This window comes from Neopelma chrysocephalum, unplaced genomic scaffold (assembly GCF_003984885.1).
Source record: "Neopelma chrysocephalum unplaced genomic scaffold, ASM398488v2 Primary Assembly neopelma1_22, whole genome shotgun sequence".
Lineage (NCBI taxonomy): Eukaryota > Metazoa > Chordata > Aves > Passeriformes > Pipridae > Neopelma > Neopelma chrysocephalum.
Window position 1 is genome coordinate 6,939,505 of NW_020897689.1, and position 8,544 is coordinate 6,948,048.

General features: G+C 37.1%; 1 protein-coding gene across 7 annotated transcripts in view; it reads right to left on the reverse strand.

Moving 5' to 3' along the window:
- Window positions 1–8,544, reverse strand: part of ZFHX4 (zinc finger homeobox 4) — a 150,508-nt gene that overhangs the window by 27,969 nt on the left and 113,995 nt on the right. The gene's annotated exons all lie outside the window — the stretch shown is intronic.

Here is an 8,544-nt window from a genome sequence, read left to right on the forward strand (position 1 = left end):
ATGTGAACAAAGACTCTGTGTCAGCAGCAGGGAGAGATTGCGGGATAGACTTTCCCCATCAACTTAATCGCAAACAGCAGTTCTGAGGCCATAACTTTACAGGGCTGCACCAAGCCACAAACACATAACCTTTAGAGGTGAAACTGCCCCCTGCTCCCCACCTCCCCTTCTGTGATTTTTCTCAGTCTTGTGGTGCTCCCTTTGATGTAGCAAGGCAATTAGCTCTAATGTTCAAGTACTGCAGACCTGTTTTATGGTTTGGAAGGTGAGAGCTGTTTATTACAGGTAGGCTCCTGGGGGCCATAAAGGCTTTGCAAATTTTTAATCATGCAAAAAACTAATCAAAATGTAACTTATACACACCATAAAAATTAATATCATTATTATGCATGGTATAAATTGCCTGCCTTGGCTTTCAATGGCACTCACTTCTAGAAAATACATTTGGCATTCATTTCAGAAATATGTATGGCATTCACTTCAGAAGCAAGTTTCATAGACAGAAATGATAATACAACTTCTATTTTTCCTTCACAATTACAGGAAGGTTGTCTGAGATTCACACTGTCATGACATATTTCAAAGGGACAAGATGGAAGTACAAACAGCTCTAACTTAAAAGCATTTAGCAAATTACAAAAAAAAAAAAATCCTTGAGACCGTTCATCAGAACAGATATTGAGGATATGTAACTAAGTGTGCTACCAAAAACATTACATACCTATGCCAAGATGCAACAAACATCTTTTTTTAGTAACATTTGTGTTCTTATTTCATATGCTAACTGACAAGGATACTATTCAGAAATAAAAATGTGATGGTTCCCACTCAAAGACACAAAATTACGAATTATTGTGTATCAACAAAACACAGTATGATGGTGCTACAGATTCCAGAACAAGTCCTAATACTCTGTTTTAAATTTACAAGAGTTCTGCTTATATGCATTTACAAATGTCAGCTTTGAAAATTAATAGAACAGCCGATTCAAATGTACTTTAATGGCTTTAATAACACTTACTACTGCAATATGATATTTTATTCACACCTGGTTTTATTTTGTCCAAATGTTGAAAATTTCTTTTGATGCTAGATGTCATAAATTTAGCCATTATCAACCTTTTTCCTCACAACTGAGTTAGAATTAAACACAAAAATGAGGTTAGCAGCAGTCTGCACTAACACTGTAAAATAAGGGAAAATGAAAAATTGTGTTTCAGAGGTAACATTAGTCAGTTGATACTGTATATTCCATATTCTACATCATATACTTTAATATGCTAATCTACATGCTCACGCCCTAATTCTGTGCTGATTTTATGAAGTAAGACCCCTATGACTTTCCTCAGGCCGATGAAGTCAAGATGTGTCAGGAAGTCGAATGCAAAATCCAGGCCTCTGCCAAAGTTGAACTGCAGAAACCAGCAACAAAATCAGCTGAATATTCACACATAGGTTAGAATTGCCTGACTTGCTGAGATGCGATTTAAGGAACAGATACATCCACCATAAACAAGGGAGAGTATAGAGAAACATATAATATTTTTTGAAATTAAATAATTAATAGTTAAAACAAGACATGGCCAAGTTGAAACAATCTTCTTTAATTTAAATGCATTGTGATAATCACAGGGACAAAGCAATCACCTTTCCCTGTGTCTTATTAGAGAAGTTTCCCTACTGATGAGCAGCCCTGGGAGTCTATCTTCCAGTCTATTTAAAAAACATATTATTTTCTAGGGTTGACTTTCGTTGGTTTGGAGTTTATTTACATCACTGATATATCAATTAACAGACATTAGTTCCTGTTTTGGTCCTGCATTATTTTCTTGTTGTTGTTTTGGTATCCCTTTTGCCGTCTCCAAATTGCAAGTAATTTCCTAAATAAGGATGATCCACTGGCTGTGGGTGAGTAATTGTGGTTATGAGAGAGAAAACAAGATTAAGCAAGTGTTTGTGGCTGAGGGCCGGATGGATGGGGAACAAATAAATCAATTGACTAAAGCAGTAAATAAATAAATATGAAATGGGGGATTTTAAAAAATAATTGGGGTTTGTTATTCAATCTGTTGAATAAACAGCTGAATCCAACACCCATAGTGTTCAGCACCAGTGTATCCCAGGATCAACTGGTAGAGTGAATGAAACTTATTGAGATTAATTGTCCAGATGAGAAGGTAACCACTAGCAAAGAATAATAGTAAGGTGGATTGAAGAGATGAACAGACTACAGATAATGTAGAAAAAGGAGAAACAACTGAAAACAAAGAAAAACCCATAGACTATGCAAAGGAAGAAAACAAACAAAATAGGGCTTGTGGATTTACTTCTGGGTTATCCTAGCTATACTTCTTAGTTGATAAATTTTCCCTGACTTCTGGATTGCCATTTATTTACCCAAATATTCCAGAAAGTATTTGTTCTATATTCTGCCTGAGAATGGCCTTGCAGAGCATGAGCAAGGAATAGGATGCCTCACTCATTCAGGATCTTGACTGCATCCTCTAGTGGTCATATTTCATCTTCAAACAGGATTTCTAATTTCTCCTTTAAGGACTCAGGGGGAATAACGGCACCAACCCGTTAATAACTGTTTTTAATCACTGTGTTATATTCAAAAGTATAGCTGTTAGAAGGCTGAACTTCCCACAAACAAGCCTATAATTAAGTGATGATTGTCACATTGACCAGAAAGTGCCAACTGGCAGTTAGTATCAAATTGTACCATTTTGTTTTGTGGTGCATCATTTGAATTTTTATAGCAGTCTAATGCTTCTCATTGAAACATTTCACTGTGTCAGAGGAGGTCGACTGCAAAGCTGGCTGAACAGAGTGTGTGGTGGTGGCTCCTTCCCAAGGAGTGTCACAAATCACACCCACTTTATCCACTCACTCCACCCAGCAGCCTGTATTCCCCACTTGCCACAATCAGCCTCACCCCTGTGACTGCTGGAGACAGGCAGCTCTTATCTACCCTACTTATTTTTGCTTCTTAGCTTCTGAAGGTAGAAAATATTCATTATCACCAGTTAATCTGCCCAGCACTTTATTATTTCTTAATCTAGTTTTTCCTCCCTTTTTTTTTTTTCTTTTTAACTGCAGTCTACTTCCAGCTGCTGGAGAAGGAAAAGAAATGCTCTCCCCAGAAGTTTAGAGGGGTGGGGTGTCCTTTCCAGTCTGGCTGCTGAGCAAGCTCTCATTCCCTCTCATTGCTGGCTGCGATTGCCTGCTTTCTAGTCTTCTCCCCACAGTCTCAGTGTAAATCAGGAAAAGAAACATCTTTTACTCTCATAATGGTGCAAAATATGGGGAAAAAAATTGTTGGTAAGCTTATGCTCAGCCATGCCTGAGAAAATAGGAAGATTTTTGTTTTGTATTTTTGTTGTTTTATTCCTACATTAATATTTTATCAAATATTTTGCAAGAGGCAAAAGAAGCATATGCTGACAAAACCATTAACAGAGAATGTCAGCTATTCAGAATGAAACTCAGCAATGCTTTCCAGATGTGATTGGAGATGTACAGTTAATCATTTATTATGCAGAAAGGGATACTTTTCTTACTTGGCCATCTCTAGAAAGGCATTGAAGCATGAAACTACATTGAGAATAGTCTAACTTTTCCAACTGATCATTACTTTCTTTTGGCTGCCATTATGGCTCGTAGAAAATGCTGTTTCCCCCATCAGCATAAAGCATGAAGATCACTAGCATTATCTGACTTGAAGGCTAATACATTTCCATCAAGGTTATTTGGAAAAGAAAATTAAAGCTTATTGTTAATTCTTATTCAACGTGATGGATATACCCTGCCTAATTTCAAGCACTGCTCTAAGTTTATTCTCTATGGAGAAAGAGACAGGTATCTTAAGGGCACAACTCTGACTTTACATAGGTGAATTGCTAATTCCTCCCTGAAGTTTTTAGTGTTTAGAGTGGAGACTTTTCACCTCGACAGTGCTGCTAAATGCTGGAAGTTAGGTGGGTAAACCTAAGCCTGACCCAAAGCTCAGAAAGTCAATAAGCTTCACCAATGTACTGGGTGCTCATTTCAAGCCTGTAGGGGGGAAAAAAGAAAAATACTGGATTTTCACAGTATCATTTACCTTATTTTAGATTTTCTGTGTTGCTGTTCAATTTGTGCCTTCAGTGTCCATTCATATAGAAACACTTCTACGGTCCCTCATTTCTTGCATTTTTTCCTACTTCCTACATGAGCCGAGTTTCCAATACATCATAGAAGTGGTGAGACTGACTCTCTCATTCACAGTTTCCAGAAAAATGCTTTACAGTGTATTTACAAAGAAATCCACAATATTAATTAACAACTCATTTAAAAAGTCATTTAAATGACATATTTTATTAGTGACTAAGTTTTGGGGTTTCTCTCTGAAATACACTGTAAAATCCTTTCCATTTACCTTCCAGACTTTCTTTTTGAATTATTCACCTCTTTTTGGCTCACTGACAGTACATCTGAAATTATCTGTAAAGAATTCTGTTAGTGCATATATTTCTTCTTTGTCTTTTGAGAATACTAGAGTAAAAGAATTTATTTTCTTTGCCATCTCCTGATCATTTTGGAATGACTCTTTATCCTCTAGTGGTCTAGCAGACGTAATGACTCTTCTGCAGGCTTTCTCTTTCTGAGATACTTTAACGATTCCTGTTTAGCTTTTCCAGGTACCTTCACATATTTTCTCCTCATAGTCAATCTCTATGTTCAGTTTTATTATCATCACTTTGGCTTTATTTCCACTTTTAAGGATACGTTTTCTGACCTGAATAAATTTTTGTACTATGTCTTGTAATGTAGCTAACTACATACCTCCAGTTTAGACCTCTTTCTCGATGGTAAGTGTCAAAGGCAGAGTAGGTGATCTATTTATAGTGAATAAAATTTTCCCTGAACAAAAACACTTTCTGATTTTTTTAAAAAATAATGTTTACAGAATTATTTGTTGGGGGTGTTGGGGCCAGAGGGGTGTTGGTTTGTTTGTTTTCTTGACAAGTATTCCATAGCATATATAGAAGTCCATGGATTTTTTTACAAATCTACTTGTTGCAAATATCACTATAATTCAAAAGTTTGACTTCTTTAACATATGCATACATGAAGTGGTCTTTGTGGTTTTTTTGAAGGACAATGCAGGTGCTTTTAGGTTTCCCCCCAGTCCAGATCACTACAGTGCAGTGATCTGTAAGAATCTTCACCAAGATGTCCACTGCAAATTACTCCAAAAATCTTCTGTAAAAACTTGATCTCCTGGTTCAGCTGTAGCTGTACTACTCAAAATATAGCATACTGACACATGGCGAAACTCAGTTATTAAGATAGGAAGAAAAGATAAAAGCCTGCACATCAAAACTAGCAAAAGTAGTAAAAAATAGCAGTACATTCCTGCCTCCTTGCTGTCTCCCAGCCCCTTTTGTCACTATTTTCCCTTACCTCCTCCAGACCCAATCTGAAAAATTCGGACAACAAACTTTTGTGTTATTACTTGTAGATTATGCAGCTTTGTGGAATGTTCCTGACTCATATTGTAGTATTTTAATGTGCTTGGGATGCATAGCCATAACATGACACATCTCTGTCCCCTTCACCCACAGTAGGGGATCCTTTCAATTTCAGTACTGTGCTTCAATACCTCAAACTAATCTCTTCTTGCTTCATTGTTTGAAGTCAAGAATTAGACTACCATATTGATTAATCTGAGGCTTGAAACTCAAGTCCACTGCCAAGTTTTTTGGAGACACTTTGATGGCACACTCTGAAGATAAGCAACATCAATTGGCTCTTAGCACACTAATGGGTGACTCACGAATACTGAAATAGAGTAGATGGCAGGCACAGATTTTCTGAATTAAAAATCCCAGTTATATCTAGGGTTTCTCCCAGGGCCAAGTCAAGCATTTCAGGTCACCCAGTCTTGCTGTAAAGCTTCTTGTATCACAGCAATAGAACAGCATGGGTGGCTTCATTTGTATCCATTTTTCTTTTTATTAAACCAGTGCAACATAACAGATAATTTCCTCCATCTTTCATTTCCTCTTTCCTTCAGTTAAGTTTTTTAATTCTCACTGTTCAGTATGCTGCACAACTTTTACCTTTCTTACATGTTCACCTAATTTCTCCCATACATAGTTTAAATAGCACATCCCCCATATCCCCCAAATTAATTTTCATTGTCAGCAATATAATTCTACCTCTGTGGAAGAAAAGGACATCCCTTGCCTATAGACTCCTCACTCACAACTGCCTAATGAGCATAAATTTACAATGCCAATTTAGCTAAAGCCCTGAAATGCCTTCTGAGGAGGCTCTGTTGATAGTACTGAAAATGTCTCAGAGAAAGCTTCTGAACAAGACCTGAACTTAACATTTGTTTTTAATGACTTTAGACAAGTAGATAGGAACACCCATTTGTAAGTTTAATACAGACTTCCCACCATACACATGCCTCTTCATTTGCTTATAACTTCAGTAAACTTTAAGTGCTTGAGCTGAAATCAGCTGTGCTGAATCCCTGCTGCAGGTTGGATAGCATGTGCTTTTGTTTTTTTTAAATTTCAGCCAAAGTGATTCATTTACTTCTAAGAATAGAATTAGGATAAATATATATTTTTATGTATATGTATGTTTTAGAAATCTTTGCTGTTTCAGTGATTTTACACTGGAACCCAAAATTTGGCAGACAGGATGACGTCTGGCACGTGTCACATTGGGTTAAACTGCCCAAACGCAGCCAAGTAATACAGCTTTAAAAAATTCTACTTACCCATGCTCAGAAAAGCTCCTTGTATTGAAGAGCTGATATTCTGCTAGGAATCTATAATCACTGAACTTACTCACACTTCCCACAGTGCTGAGAGCTCACTAAAGTGCATATCCAGTCACATCCCACACAGCTTCCACAAACCTCCTCACCCAGTTCCTGTGTGTACTAACCAACGTGCATGTCATCCTCATAGAGGAATTGCAGTTTAAATAGGTCTTCTAAAATACAAATTCTCCTGGCAGCTTTTACAACTAGACTGCAATTATATTACCCTTAGTATGGTGAACCCAAAACTTTCCCTTCTTATTATTATTCTTCTACTGCTGTTTATCATGGTGCTGGGAACTGACCATTATAGGAGAGCAGGAGCAGCATGTTCCTTCTGTGCTTGTAGGTTGGCAGGAGCAAAAGAAGTACAGAAGGGAGATTAGGGGGTCAGTGAAAGAACTGGGGAGAAGTAAGAAGAATGTGGTTGAAGGAAAAGAACACCAAAGACCAGTAGATGGGGAAGGGAGGACGAACGGAGGTGAAAATTAGGATCAGATGAAAAATAGAAGGCAGGAGAGTAGGACTAAAATCAGCCGTACACCAAATTCTAGCACCGAACTGGACTTTGGGAAATAGAGTTGTCTGGGACCAAAAGTGCAAAAATGCACAGAGAAAATAATAGGTGAAGACAGTGATTATGAGGCAAAGAGATTGTAAACTTAATTTAGTAAAACACGGTGTCCCCTACTGCCCAATATTAAACCCCTGATTTTTTGGTATTACAGTTTTTCTTCTGGCTTACTGCACTATCCTTCACCACTGCTTATCCACAGAGAAGACAAAAACATTCTGCAACTGTCAGGTGCCTCACTAGCTCTAGTAGAGAGGTTTGTGTAGCAAATTCAAACACACTGATGTTTCATGCGACTTTCAGTACAGTGCTACATGGTCATCTTTTTTTTTTTTTGGTCCTAGTTTAATTATTCAAAAAATAGCTATGGGATTATAGATGCAAATACCCCCCCTTATGTTTTTAGAGCTATTAATAATATCACAAAAGTAAAATACTTTTATATCTTAAAAAATACAACACTCCTCTTTTGTGACACCATCTTTAATGCCCTGATCAAGCTCTACCATATGGCAAAACCTCTTGCCTTATTCACTGCATTTCATTGATACTTATTTTGTGAAAAGCTATTCAGGATTTTGTTTCTGTCTCACTCTATAACATGGAACCACCTGTTCTATTTACTACATCTCTCCAACCCATTCTGAAAGTCAAATTATTAATTTCATTATTGACTTTTTATTGCTGCACAAACATTAATGAATTTATCTTCATTATGTCCTAAGAGATGTGTAGGCTATTCTACAATTTCAGAAAGGGAAGGTATACAGAAATTGAGGTTAAAAAAAATCTACTAACTTGGAGAACCCAGTTTGATACAGACAGGACTTAATTTTTTCAAAGTATGTAACACTATAGAGCACTTAATATGCTCAAAGTACAGCACTGATTGCTTTCATTTGAAGCTCTGTGTGTTCAGCACTTGTTTAACACTATTGTACAGCCTCCAATCAAGCACTTAGAAAATGAAGGCCACACAGTTAGTGAACTCCTGTGAAATGTCTGGGTAAGGTGACCTGCTTAGGATAAAAAAACCAGGAACTCTACAGCAGAAAGAGATATGGAAGCAAGTTCTTTGGTTGTCTTCAACAAACCACACTAGTTTTCTTCACACTCTATGCACAAAGATTTTCCTGCACAAAGCAGG